This window comes from Copidosoma floridanum, unplaced genomic scaffold (genome assembly GCF_036245765.1).
Source record: "Copidosoma floridanum isolate Cflo_tuat_1 unplaced genomic scaffold, Cflo_Japanese_pri ptg000022l, whole genome shotgun sequence".
Classification (NCBI taxonomy): Eukaryota; Metazoa; Arthropoda; class Insecta; order Hymenoptera; family Encyrtidae; genus Copidosoma; species Copidosoma floridanum.
In genome coordinates this window covers 2220193-2232590 of record NW_028321899.1, presented here as the reverse complement: position 1 = coordinate 2232590, position 12398 = coordinate 2220193, and the positions used below count along the sequence as shown (strand labels likewise).

The window sequence follows — 12398 nt, the reverse complement described above, 5'->3', positions numbered from 1 at the left end:
AAATTTTGTTATCTTGAAACGAAGTAATTTAGATGGTTATAAAAAAAAATGGCACTTTGCATGCAGCGACTACTACTAGAAACACTCACAATGAACTCACTTCGACAACGAAAAGAATTTCTTTTAAAAAACAATAAACTTTTATTTACCAAAGAAATGCTACAGGTTTTACAAAGAGAAAATACTAGGAAGGCTTGCGAAAGAAATATATACAAGTAAACGATAAATCAAACGATGACTGCACGGAGACGACGATTGAGCAAGTCATTTGGGCAGTAAAGAGAAACAAAATTTATATGCCTCGTTTGCTGAGGACTTAAAGTAAAAGACAACGCTATAACAATAGTTATACGTTTCAACAAGGGAAGACTGTCTTCTCTGAGTCTGCTGAAAAAAAGGCATGACGCTGGTGCCAGGTGTAAAGAAGTTGCCGTTGAACTTTTAGACGAAGGAGGGACTGCTTCGCAGGAACGTCTTGTCACTTCGAAGTTTGGAAGGCTAGAGAGCTAGAGCAGAGCTTGTACCGGGCACCAGAGCTCTTAATTGTCATGGCTCGTAATTATGAGTAGCGATGGAAACTCACGCATCAAGCATCAAATACACTCAAACAATGTACGTGAGTGTCCCCACCTTAATTCCCAAAGTAGTCCGTCCTTCTCATGACAAAGACTAGCTGTACAGAGAAGCTAGCCTAATATTTTTACTCTTAAGTGAACAGTAAGGTTGTATTATTAAAAAAGTATTAACATTTATTAGTTATTTAAATTACACTGTTGGCATTAGAATCTGACTTTTCATCTAAAATTCAAAAATGTACATCATTTGCTTACCATTTCCTTGGAACGACCAAAAAAACTTTAAATTTCTGTTTCCTATTTTTTACAATAATTTTAAAAATTCAACGTTACTTTATTAAAGAGTGTCACTCAATTGTTGTTATCAAAGTAATGGCTAAAGAAGTTAAAATTTTTTCGTTTTAACACAATTTTACGTCTTATACTTTTTGAATGATGGTAAAAATTTAAGAAGAATAACCTCCTAAAAAAATTTATGTTCTTAAAAGATTTAGTATTATTGCTTGTATTTTGTTTTGAATTATTGATTATTTCTTGTTTTGTTTTTCAATGAGTGCAGCTACATGCTATATTATTAAATCAACTAACAACCAATTCTTTCTAACAACCTTGTGTACGTTTATTTCAAATTTTCACTAAAAAAATTAATAAAAGGACACTCACAAGAGTACGATACTTTTAATTGATATCAGGCTAATATCACTTGATGGTACTTGATACCAGTAGCAGTACAACAACAACGCACATACTTAATGGCAGCATGAAGTCAACACATGAGAGCAGTATTGACGCCCTTGCAATAGTAAAAAAATAATGCACACACTTGATGGTAGTATGAAGACAATACGTAAGAGTGATGGTGACGAACCTGAAAGCGTTATCGACGTCAACGTAATATAAATGAGACTCCTTACTGGATCATTCTACTCACCGGATTAAAACCCTTACTGGATTAAAATCCATATAGCTTACCTACTCACTTTGTTTAGGACCTTCAACTTTTTGTCCTCTATGTCTATATTACATGTCAGTATTACATTTAAAATTGTGTCATTTTAATTATAACTTTATCAGTTTTTTTATGTACTGTAAATTGGACCACTACTAGGGTACTATTGATTGTAAAACCTTTTTATTTAATTTTTTTTTTTTTTTTAATGTCCATTATCACAATAATTTTTCATTTTTTGCCAATTTCCAGTATCTTAATCTATTGTTTCTTGATGTGCACTGCTTGAGAATTTTGTGGTACAGTTAAAACTAAGAAATAAATAAATATTTCAGTATAGTTTTATTCATTGCAACCAGAAAATTTACTTGTTATGTATTGTTCACAATGTCAGTAAAATCAAGCAAATTTTGAACTGTAGTACACCAACACGTAGATACTTGTGCCAACACTTCAATAGTCTGTCATCCTTAAGTGAAATAATCATCCATAGACTACATAACAATTATAGTAATCGTAAACAGTTGGTTAGAGTATGGACTTCTACGTATTTTTACGATCGTTTGCATAAGAAAGTTTATAATTTTTTAAAGCAGGATCCTTACAACACTATTTTTCCAACTTTGTGGAAATACCCCAGACGTCAGGCAGCCATTATACAGGTTCGTCAGGACCATCAGCAGTTTGGTTTTAGCTGCATGCTTCAGCATTTACACCTTCACGAGGTCTTTTCCAGGAGCCTTACCATTTTTCAGTGAGTCTATGGCCGTTTTAACTTCAGCTTCTGTCTACAAGTAATCGCTCACCTTATAAGGATATTCATGGTCATTCTGAGGCTGGTTGTCCTCTTGTTTTTCTCCAAATAGTCCCTCAAGTAGTGCTTTTACCGTTTCATCCAAATTACGGATATAAGTATCTCCAATACTTATACTTGCAATAGCCGTGGCTGGCATGACCTTTTCACTCGAGACCTTATAGATGTGCCCATACGTTTCATTGTCTCCCTGCGCAGTGACGTAAGCTTTCAAGCTGTTAGATCTGGTTTCTTCAATTTGCTTTTGTGATCATGCCTGGCTGGCTGATAGGCAGTTTGCGTGATTTGTCTGTCTGGGCCCTGTCTCATGTTTTGTAGTATTGGCCTTATTTCCTACACACTGCGCTTGCATTTTGTAATTTTATGTGTCCACCAAGGCACACTTTTCTTATGTATTTTTTTGCAAGGAATGCAACCTCTTGTGGATAATTTTATTATGGCCGTGATTTTATTTAGAAGACGTTTAATCTTGTCTTTCTCCTTTGCCATTATGTCTAATAGTCATGTTGTTTTAATTTTGATATTGTGCCTTTACTGCTTCCAGCTAGCATTTGCACAATTATAGCCTTTTTGCCAAATCAGTGGCCTTGGTAGATCTTGTGAGTTCCAGCTTAAACTTATGGCTCTATGTTTAATAAATGTTAAATTGTTTTGCACCTTTCAGTCTGCAACACAGTCCTCCATATTCTGACCCACTAGGGTAACGTCTGTATCCCGGATACCTTGTATATATGTACAGGGTGGCCCCGAAGCATTGACCGCAGTTAGGTTGTGCCTTATCATTATCACCTTAAAACATTGTCCGTTATTATCTGCATCGTCAAGTCAGTAGCTCCACAGGGGGGAAACTTTATTCACGTCGGCGCCAATTATAACTCTTTTTGATGAGATGAACTCCACTGCAAACGTAAGTTGGTGCGCAAAAACTTGTATGGGCAAGCTGTATTGGCAATATAAACTGACCAAGTACAACTCTCCCGCTGGTCCTGAAATGTACGCCACCACGCAGTGAGCACTACTGACACAAGCAAGTGCTGTTGTGGTGAGACTTCTGTTTAGCACCACTATGCAGGCCTATGGCACTTAGCTTGGCTTGTTCCTCGTAATGATGACATTTTTGAATCAATTCAACCCAGGCTTCATCCACCTGTGTGTACAATTCTTGTAGCAGTAGTATATCTACTACTGTATCGTATGCTGCTTTCTTGCATTCATCAGTGATATTTTGGCTTCTGCCAAGATTTACTTGCAAGATCTTAATATAGTTACTCTGCGCCATAGTCTGTTTGTAATGTGACTCGTTTTAATGCCACTTGGTACGATGAGCAGTTATTATTTGTAATGTGAGTCCTGGGCTTCTTTTTTTGCTTATATAAGACACATATCGCTTGCTTCTTTTTGTCCGGGCAGTCCATAAAACTGCGTTCTTCATTTGCAAAATGGCTTCATGCCGTAACACATGACCTGCAATATTCGGCAATGTGCCCTTGTCCCTGGAATTTGTAACACCGTGATACACAACAATAATTATTTACGCGGCACCTCTGCCATTGAATATATAGGACCTTTTTTATTATCAGTATACTTCGCAGCTTAGGCGTAACATCGGCTACCCAGTGCACATTGTCCTTATCTCTCTGGCCCACTTTAAATCTGGCCTTAAAGTGCTTTCCAAATTGGAGCCTCTCGTTGAGTACTTTAGAGTTTTGAACTGCAATCGCGCTCGTCAAATCCTCAGCCGTCATCTCTCTGGATACATGATATATACTTATTTTTGGTATTCTTTTACTGAGTTAAGTAACCTCCAGCCCTTTACTCTTTAGGTTTTTACTATTCATTAACTTTTTAAGTTCAAGCTCCGAGCTAGATTTAATGACGATAATACCTGTTCTTTTTTCTGTAGGTTATTAATTTGGAGTCTCTTAGTTACTGAATTTACTATTTCCTTCAGCACTTTCTTGACTGTGTCAGGTGAGACCGGCTTGTCTGAGACAGATTTTACTGCTGCTGCGAAAGTTCTCCGTGGTATGGTATTCAATTTGTTTTTCTCTTTTACGACTGGCGAAATTGTTTGGCGCTCCTTCGGAGCAGAGAACTAGTCGATGGTTGGCCTTTCTTTGAGTTGCACTTTTAGAGCCAATTTTTATATAGCCAGAGCAACGGCTGTTTTCTTGATTTTTGAAATCTGTATTTGGACAAATTCTTCGGCGGCCTTCACAAACTTATACCTAGTGCGTAAGTCCGCCATGTGTCCCATTGCCAGCTCTTCAACCTTTTCCATTTTAACGTACCAACTTGGTCCTTCTTCTTCATCTTTAAATTCAGTGGAGTTTGAGTCCGAGCTTTCCTCTTCAGGCCTCATCTTTTTATTTCTGCCTGTGCTCTTAAAACTTATTCCGCTGCTTTGACTTATTCTTCTGCTGTCAAGTAGAAACTGTCCACGATTTTGCGAGTCACCCTGGCTCTCCGTTTCCATTTCTTCGTGTTAGTGTAAGGGACACAAGAGACCGATAATGCTCCCCCCAGAATCCATGGAGCATGCGCAGCCCACCCGGGCTCTCACCAAGTTGGAAGCTATGGCTGGATTTGTCTCTTTCGAAGGCATACCGCCTGGGGTAGTTGTATTTTTATCAGCCTTTTTGATTATTTTATTTGGTTTTTCAAAGTTCCTTCTCCACTCCTCTTAATTTTTTTAGCGTTAACAGAGGAGTTTAATCAACGGCTGCCTGGCAGGTATTTTCTTTGGAGTTATATCTCCGTTACTCTTTTTTTCTTCTAATTCAGTCTAATGGTAGATATTGGGTGACTGAGCATTTTTCCGGCCGTCGATCTAATGTTGATGTTGTTCAATCGACGGCTCGAGCAAAAGGTGAGCATCAAGGGGGAGTGTGTGCTCTTCCTGGTGACTAAGATAAATTGTCGGCATTTCCATTGAAACAATCTCATCAAGATTGTACGCACCATACCAGTTAAGCTGGCGATCTCTGCCATAGCATCGGATCAAGGCTATTTTTCTGCGCTTCCATTTCATTTCTTATTTGCCTCAAATAATCTTCTTTTTTTTCTCCTTTTTATTTCCTTCTTTTTCTTTCGTCCTTTTTCTTCCCTTCTTGATCTCCTTAATCCATTCCATATCTTTACTCCTTAATCCATTTCTTCCCAGACACGCGCATTGCTTTAGTCTTAATTTTCTGTAAGTCACCACGCGCATTTCTTTTTACTCCTGCACAATGGTCTCAAATCTTCTACTCATTTGCTTGAGAGGCCATGGCCAGCAATGCACGAAGTGCGTCACACGCAGAGAGTCATAGTTACTTCCACCGTTAATCCACGCTTGTTTGAATTTTTTCACGTTGACATTCAGAGCACTGGGTAGAAATCGCATTGCATTATAACCCGCGAGGGCCATCACAATGCTTTGTTTTAATAAGACAGTCGGATTACCTTGGTCCGTGCCAGTTCTGACCTGAGCGTTAAATGGTGGCTAAAGAGAATAAACGCAACGGCGGAACCGTCACGTAAGCCTCGCAGCAAGAAAGATCCACGGGAGGCCAAGGCAAGGTACCGAGCTCGGTCACCCTCAGCGACGAATTAACGACGTGCACACCATGCACGCACGCGAACCGCCGCAAAGTTTAACCTCGCCGAGGCCCAGTATGTCAGCCGCACCCGCTTCCCAACTAAGCCCGATACGTCCTGCTCCTCAGAGCCAATCCTCATTCTGAAGTTACGGATCTAATTTGCCGACTTCTCTTACCTACATTTTTTTATCAACTAGAGGCTCTTTACCTTAGAAACCTGCTGTGAATATGGATACGAACCGGCACGACAGCTGCACGTGGCCCTCTCCTGGCTTTTCAAGGTCCGAGAAGAAGATCTGGACACCGCTGCAACTGCGATGCTTTTTGCGTTCCAAACCCTATTTTCCTGATAGAGATTTCCAGGAAACTCGAACGCTTATGCAGAAAACAAAAAATCTTCCTGGATCTCCCGTTGGCGTATCCAGGTCACTTCGAGTTACACCAACAAACACTCTTGCGAGAGCCCAAACTTTAAGCGGTTTCGCTGCTGGGTTCCGGAAAGAGAACCAGATTTCCTTTTACCCAACGGGTGTGTGCTTTTAAATATAAGAAATTATAAATTTAAACACCGTCATCAACATAGGATTTTTCCTAGGGCTAAGGATTGACTGACTTGTGTGCAACGGCTGTTTACACGAAACCCTTCTCCACGTCAGTCCTCCAGGGCCTCGCTGGAGTATTTGCTACCACCACCAAGATCTGCACCAACGGCGGCTCCAGGCAGGCTCACGCCCAGACCCTTCTGCGCACACTGCCACGACCCTCCTACTCGTCAGAGCTTCATGACGTTGAAAAATTGCTTTTACAACGCCCCACTTGCCGCTGACGGCCGAGTATAGGCGCGACACTTCAGCGCCATCCATTTTCAGGGCTAGTTGCTTCGGCAGGTGAGTTGTTACACGCTCCATAGCAGATTTCAACTTTCATGGCCACTGTCCTGCTGTCTTAAGCAACCAACGCCTTCCATGGTATCCCACAAGCTTCAACTTTGGTGCCATAGCTCAGTGTTTGGTTTGTCCCACGGCGCCAGTTCCACTGACCAAACTTAGGCCACTTGGCACTCTAATTCTTTTTTTTTTTTGTATATAAAACTTGTGGTTCCAATATTTGAGTATGTCAGAAATCTCACCCACTTAAAGTTTGAAATTAGATCGAGATTGTTTCAGCCCCAATGTCTCTTATCATTTGCTTTACCTGATAAATCTGAAAATTACAAGTGCCAGCAATCCTGAGGAAAACATTTTAAAAAACCAGCTACTAGATGGTTTGATTAGTCTTTCGCCCGTATACCCAGTTTCGACAATCGATTTGCATGTCAGAATCGCTACGGACCTCCATCAGGGCTTTCCCTGACTTCGTCCTGACTAGGCATAGTTCACCATCTTTCAGGTTCTAACGAGTACGCTCTTGGTGCGCCTCAGCTCGCAATGAGCACGAGACGCCTTGGGAGTGCGAATCCGCATATGTGACGCGAATCATTCTTCCTAGGTCACAGAGCACAAAGTTTATAAGATTTTACTTTCATCTTGCCTTCAGGCTTAATTATATTTGTAACGAATAATACAAGTCCCGATGACTCGCGTACATGTTAGACTCCTTGGTCCGCGTTTCAAGACATGTCCTGAAAGTATCCGAAGCAAAAGCGTCACTGACCCGTAATTTAAATTAGAAAGCGCTTGGCTTTTCCGAGCCGGTTCGAGAACATTGGCGTTCGAAAGAGCCAAGCGTGCCAGAAGTGGGTAATTTGCGCACCTGCTGCCTTTCTTGGTTGTGGTAGCTGTTCCTCAGGCTCCCTCTCCGGAATCAAACCTTGATTCTCCGTTACCCGTCACAATCATGGTAAGCACAGAACTTACTGTCGAAAGTTGATAAGGTTGACATTCGAAAGATGCATTGCCGGTACGAGGTTCGTGCGATTAGCCAAAAGTAATTCAGAGTCACCACAATTTTTTACAATGGACGAGAGAATGCGCGTGAACGCGTCTACGTTACTCTTTAGTTTTGATCTAGTAAAAGCGTCCTTTCTATTTGTTCGAAATTAAACTCAGTAAGAGTGTAGTGTATAATTTATATGGCATGCCAGATTTGGGGGAGCGTGAAAATGATGTAAAAAAAGGACACAATAATAAATGCACAACACACTTTTAAACACTTTAGCCGTTTATTGTAAAAAAAGCAATCCCTCTTTTTAATTTTACTTTAACAAGTCATAATGCTTGCTTACTTGCAAGATAAAAAAAGAAAAAACTTATATATGAGTCAGACGGAGAAATTACGTGTCAATCAAAAATGTGAATCGTTCTTCGTAACAGAAATCTTACAGAAAAAAGATACTCGTGAAAATTATAAACACGAGCGCAAAGCGACTTACTGAAAAGGGCGTTTAAGGCTGACTGACGATAACCGCAGCAGCAGCGAGCTGCTGGACAAAGGTAAGTATAAATAGAGTCTATTGATGTATTAGTAGATGCATGCACGCTTATGATTGGCCCTTATAGGTAAGAGAATATCCTAAAGCGCGAGATTTCAAATCTCATAAACTAAATTTTTTATTTACATCGCTATAATGTTACTGATGTTGCACACTATTTTCATTCAGGTCCTTAATTCTCATGTATTAGGTCTAGTATTACTACAGTTATTCAAGTTAATGTGGGTACCATCTAAGAAGCCATAACTGGTTTAAGAAGCCATTCGCAGTTTAACGTTAATTTGGTATGCACTGAGCTATGCATGGCTCAATATTTGAGACAAGCATATGACTACTGGCAAAATTTACCAGGGAGCTTTGTTGTCAAATTTAAATTTGAAGCACGTAACTCAGAGTGCCCTAAGGATTATGACGTCCTGTTAATCGGCTTGTCGTTGAATTGCACTATCTTGCGTTTCTGGCAAAATAAAAATTACCGAGGAACCTGGAGAAAACTTGATTTTATCTTGAAGGATGCAATTGAGTTTTTTGCGACGAGTTCCCGACGCGTTCGACACTTGAAGCTCAATTTCAGCTCTTTTTAATAAGAACGAAAGTGATTTCTTTTTTTTTAAGTTCTGGTTGATTATTGCTAACGCGTAATGAGAAAGTTTTGGACGCAGGGTTTCCTTAGCGGGCATAGGCTAAGTCCTTGGAAGCTCTGGAAAAGGCAACAAAGGCCGTTTTAGGTTGTTAACGACGCGTCGCTATGGACTGTGGCACTTTTGGCATTTGAATGACTAGTTATTTAAACAATATTGGATCAGCATAGCGAGCTACAAGGTTCTGTCATGAAACTAGCAGCAGGGCCACTCAAATTTATGATTCAAGTGTTAAAAGTTTCTCGTGAGAGTTGCGTGTTAACAAATATCCAACAATATGGTCGCTGACGCTAGGTCAGGGCTTACCACAGTGGTATACGTACGGGAGGTACACGTTCTATCCCTGCTCGGTTTCTAGTGAGTTGATGCTTTGATAGCATACCGTTAAGAAGCTACGAGCCACGACGATGGCACGTGCAACGTCAAAGGTGCGACCCGCATTGAGGGCCATTTAGTGGTAGATGCTGACCCATGGAGAAGCTGGGTATTAAAGCTCCACCCGACGAGAAAACTGTCTCATTGGTGCCGAGGCGTCCTTGGGCACGGCAAATCGAAGAACCGTTTAACACGCAATAATGCCTAACGAAAGTTTCCAATAAGAGTGACTTGCATTGCTTTCGGATTGACGGGGCGTGAAAATTTATAAGTTTACGACCCACGTTGCTTATGGAGAACGCGCATTGCTTTTGTATTACGGCCCAGCGCTAATAGTCGCGTTTTTGCTGCTTGCTGTGACGTGAATTGCTTAGTTGACACGCCAATTGCTCTTGGAGCATGCATACCCTTAAAGAGTTGACATGCACACTTCTTAATCAGACCTCTATCAGTCGAGGCCCTAATAGCCCTTTATGAATAATTATTGATGGAGTCGGGAACGCAGATTCCTGCTTTCACGTTCCGAGGTAGTGACCATAAATTCTCACGGGCTTCTTGTCATGGTGCCTCGATGCTTGCGTCATACGCTCTAATGGCAGACCAATACGATCTGGTGGTTGTGAATTACCAGTTTATATCAAATAAATTTGGTATACGCTTGATACGTACTGGCTATGAAAGAGCATACCAGTCGTTTAACAAATGCTTGTAAAACGCAGACTAAGAGACACATTTGAAGACAGATCTTGTATAAGGAAACTAGAGTTTAAAAAATAGCAGATTTCTTATCAAGCATAAGCTTTGTTGCAGTCACAGCAGTTTTTTTTTCGGAAAAATTGAGTCACAGTCAGTTACGGTTTGAATAAAAAACGTCAGTCCGTTATTCCTGCACGCGCATTGCAATTTTTCTTAATTTATACTGGCATCTTTAAGGTTTTTATGCCTGCCTGACTGTTGAAGCATTGAAAGTAGCAAAGGTTGAGCGTTTGCTTATCAAGCATACCAAAGAATCTTAAAAAAAGTCGTCGTTTGTTTGTAAAACTGCGAGCAAGATGCCCGAAGTGATTAATGCTTCTGTGATTTGAGGGAGCGCTACTTTTTGCATCCATGTCTGTGACACGGGCTCTGCTGCTCAAACCAGCATGTTATGCCCTTTAAATAGACCAGACAATACAGTAGCGATAATTGCAAATGATAATTCCAAATCCAAGTAGTGCATTGCTTCTTGAGCATACCCTTACATGGCAGTTAGAGTATTGGCAGTCCAAAAGTTACGGACAAAATAAATAGTTGATCGTTCAATTAAGTCGCAACTGTCATGCGAGTTTTTTCTGCCACCACCATCCACCTGCACACACACACATACCACCACCTAGCTCGAAAGACCACCAAAATTTCTCTCAGTCCCTTGTAGGGCGTTGATTTCTCCCTTCTACACAAAAAACTGCTAAAATTTTTCAGTTCCTTGTCGCGCATCGCTCCTTTCGTGGGCATTCTAAATTTTTATTGTTACTGTTTTTTTTCTTCTCTTTTTTTTTTCTCCTCTCTATACAACACGTACAATGCTTTTCTTGTTCTACTATCTCGTATCTTTTTTTCTACACTTCTATCTTTTGCTCTCTATTCGTTATTAATCTTTTTTTTTTGTTCTTGTTATTATTATCATAATAAAAATTATTTTCATTATTTTTATCATTATTATACTGATCATCATTATTCTTAGTAATATTATTATTTATATCATTATTATTGTTATTATTTATATTTTTAATAGTAGTAATTATTATTATTATTAATTTTATTATTATTTTTACTATAATAATAATTATGAGGATTATTTATATTATTAATAATAATTCTTTTTTTCATTCTTATAAGGCCTTTTTTAAACTACAAGACAAATCCTTAAGCCAAGGCCTGAGTTTTAACAAATCGTAATAATGTAACTGCTCTACTGATTACAATACCCTACCAGGTACCTAAGGTGTTTACAGACAATTTCGAGTTTTGATATTGAATTTGATTTAAAAACTCATGGTTAACCATCAGACACTAACTTCTGATTTGCTCAGTGAGATCTTGAGGACGGTGACAATTTTCTTAAACGTCATGCGCACAACTTGAGCCCATGAGATAATATGGCCTCACGAAGAAAAGGAGATCACCTAGTAATAATAAATGTCACATTGTTTTGAGCCTCTTGATTGATGAGACTTCTAAATATAACGTTGCCACCTTTGACCAGAAAGAATACGACCTTAGAAGCACTCAGGCATAATCCCACGAATTGTAGCTTCGCACCACCGGCTGGTTGACCAAGTGCGTAAGCCGAACGTCCAAACCTGTGGTTCCTCTTGTACTAATGACAAATTTATCAAAAGGGTGAAACTGACCCGTCTCACGACCGTCTAATCTCAGCTCACGTTCCCTGTTGGCGGGTGAACAATGCGACGCTTGGCAAATTCTGCTTCGCAATGATAGGAAGAGCCGACATCAAAGGATCAAAAATTGGCATTGCCATGAACGCTTGGCTGCCACAAGCCAGTTATCTCTGTGGTAACTTGTCGGGCACCTCGTTCTGAAAACACTTTAAGTGAAAAGGAGCGAGTAGCCATTTCTTTGCCAGCATTATGCGTACTGAACATCGAGATCAAGTCAGCTTTTGCCTTTCTGCTCTACGCGAGGTTTCTGTCCTTGCTAAGCTGGCCTAAGGACGCCTGCGTTTTTTTTGACAGATGTATCGCCTTAGTCAAATGTCCTGCCAGGCAGTATTTTTGAATCGGATTACGCGGGATTATAAACGGCGATCCCACTAGAGCTCCTTTTCCGTGCTCTGTTATCTTGCGAGAACAAACGAAACGATTAAAAAGACATGATTAAAACGACAGAAGGACTAACGACGTACTAAGTAGTTCACAGCGATGTTCTCTGGATGACTTGCTGGGGCTGCTTGTCGTTTTTAGCTAATTGCCTGTGATTATGGCTTACAGCTTCTTGACAGGTACTGTTGGAATCTACAAATTATTTATCTG

At 40.1% G+C, this 12398-nt stretch overlaps 2 pseudogenes; one reads left to right on the top strand and one right to left on the bottom strand.

The window, feature by feature from the left end:
• The first annotated feature begins 4869 nt into the window (after positions 1–4869).
• LOC149374062 (uncharacterized) lies at positions 4870–11948 on the top strand (annotated as a pseudogene).
• Positions 6111–7521, bottom strand: LOC149374063 (large subunit ribosomal RNA; annotated as a pseudogene).
• Positions 11949–12398: the final 450 nt, after the last annotated feature.